Raw genomic sequence first — 2,880 nt, forward strand, 5'->3', positions numbered from 1 at the left:
AAGATTTATTTCTAGGACTGTTAGCTTGAAGTCGAGCATTTGCAATCTTCAAATTGCATGCTAGTGGCTGTACTGTTTATTTCATCAAGGTAGCATCTTTGCAAATGAACTGTTCGCCAATCCTGGTTCATTTTTACTAAACCTTACTGTCACAAATGTTGGGCGAGATGCTCTTGCCTCCCCGCGCGTCATGTTTCTCGGAGGTCAGTGTGGCTTGCGGCTGGCTGGCGGCAGGATCTCCTGGCCCCGCCGCTGTCAATGGGATTTGCTATTGGATCCCCCCCACGCTGCTGGGAAATCTGCAATGGTGGTGCGCCGTCAGCAGAACCGGATGATCACAACAGCATGAACAGCCGGAAGATTAGAGCACCTTATTTAAAGGGCACCCCGATCTCAAAGTAAAGTTAAAGGCCTCCCCCTCCCCACCGAATATCGCAACCCCCAGCAGACAAGAGGAACACCCCCAACCCTTCAACACAGAAGGTCAGCCTACCCCCCTCCCCCCCCCCAACCAGATCCCTCCACCACTCAATGGTCAGGTTGCTCCTCCACCCCCACACCATGCAGGCTCCAGGGTGCCCAGCTCCTTATCCCCCCACAACTCAGCCAATCCTCGCTGGCATCAAGGCACCTCCCAATTCCAAGTCTCCATCGCCCCCCTCTACATAATGGGGAGCCCCCCAACCCGGGTTCCCTAGAGGCGCTGCCTCCTGGCAGTACCAGGGTGCCAGGGGAAGTGCCATGTGCATGACACTGGCGTCTGCACCCCTGGCATGGTCATCTTGACTGCCGCAGAGTAGTGGTGATTCCAGCCAGCGTGAACATGTGGCAAACCCGGAAGTAAGGCGTTATTCAAATCTATTAAAATTGATGGCAATCAGGGGTGGAACCTGATTATGTCGCTGGTGGAGGTGCGGGGAAGACCTCATTCAGAAAGCACCCCAGCATAAATCTTGTTATGGCCCTCCCACAAGAGTTAGCAGGCATAATGAGACTGTGGCAAATGGTGTTGGAAAATCGCCCCATAGTCCATCTGCTGCTTCTTTCCCTGAAAATGTAAAAAGAATCTGGCAGACGATATTGTACCAGAAATTAGTGCCCTGCACTTTACCGAACGGATTTCATCTGATAAAATGGGGTCAGTTCATTTAAATATTTTGTTGTGCCACCCCCCACCCCACTTGCTGATATGTTATGAGTCAAGACCAAGTTACAAGGAACCAGCAATTGTTTAAATGGCTGTCCTTCAAACACTGGTAGTTTTAAAAATATGAATGATTTGGGGCGGAACAACGCCTTTCACATGTTGGTTGTTGGCGACCAAAAGCGTGTGCATCAATAGAGGGTGGTTCTATTAAAATAAATGGTTCTCACAAGAACTTATCACTTCTTTGTTAGCCTTCACTGAAGAATGCTGTTCGTGTTGTACTGCTCATAGAAATGGAGCCTCAGTAAACATGCTCCTAATTCACTTTCTGCTCGCTAAGCATAATTGGTCATATGCAGAATATGTGAGACACAGAAGAGACCTTGCATCAAGCACCACAATCTTGCTTGAGGGTGATGCCCTTTTAGGTTTTTGGTCTGAATTTTTTGAACACATCCTGCCGACTCCAGCAGCCCCAATGCCATGCTACACTCTAAAGCCCCAATGCCATATTACACTCTGATTGGCATAAGGCGTGATTTCAAACTTCATGCAGGAGAAATTCCTGCCTGGGAGAGCTTACAGCCAATCAGATTGGTCAGCAGCTCCCCAGTTCCTCCAGGCACAACGATATAGTGGCCGGAAGAGGCACCTGCAGGAAGCTGCCTGGATTAAAGCCCCAGAATCCCGAGAACAGATAAGTGTCAGGGGTCCCAGGGCGAGAAGGTTAGGGAATGTCTGGGGAGGTCACCAGAGGGACAATCAGGATCTCAGGATTGGCCTGGGGGAGGGTGGGAAGGTAGATCCCAATGTCATTGGGCCTTCCAGCCTTCCCACCACCTTGGACTATCATCCACCTGCCAGGCTACAAATTAAGGTTGGGTGGGAAAAAGTCCCTCCGTGGTCATTAAGTGGAATTGAGTGCCTTACTTGGGGAAAGTGACAGGGAGAGTGGGGGGGCGGGGGGGGTGCTACCTGTCCAAGCCCACCTCACCGTAAAATCACAACCAGGCTTGAAAGGGTGGGAACCCGGAGGGATTCTCGTCCATGCAATTACACACTCCCCCACCTCCAGCCTCAGAACCCAGCAGAGGGTGGGCAGGGGGAGTGTAGAATTCTGGCCATTGGTTTACTATAAAAATTGTGAACTCATGCATCCAACACAGGTCTGTGCCTAAATAACTGTTGATAAAAAAATCCACAACATGCATTTTTGATAAGGTATAGGGTATAAGAAAAATTGTTTTTTGTTTATTCTAACCCCACAGTAAGGGCACTCATTTTTCTTCTTACCTTGAAAGGTGCAAATAAAACTGTGCAGTATTTGACTTATCCATTTCACATTCTCCAATCATAATTTTTGAACAATAGAGTAAAGTTATCAACGGAAATAATAGTATTGCCTTTAAACTATCTATTCAGCATGTTACTATTTTCTACTTGTATGATGTTCTCTCTGACATTTCTCTCTCTCTCTTTTTCAGGGAAGAGGTAAGCATTTTAACAGACCTGCCATCATGTTTCTGTGGCAATTGTATTTCTAATTGTTTATGTTTTGTTGATTATTATTTGTAATTTGGACCAATTTTGACAGTTCCCCGACAATTAAAATTCAAATTGTACCATTTAAATTTAAAATTTGTACTCTTTTGGACATTTCTCTAACAATTAAAATTGAAATTTGTACACTTAAAATTTGAAATTTGTGCCAGCTTGGAGAATTCTCTAACAGT

The sequence above is a fragment of the Scyliorhinus torazame genome, chromosome 13, assembly GCF_047496885.1.
Source record: "Scyliorhinus torazame isolate Kashiwa2021f chromosome 13, sScyTor2.1, whole genome shotgun sequence".
Lineage (NCBI taxonomy): Eukaryota > Metazoa > Chordata > Chondrichthyes > Carcharhiniformes > Scyliorhinidae > Scyliorhinus > Scyliorhinus torazame.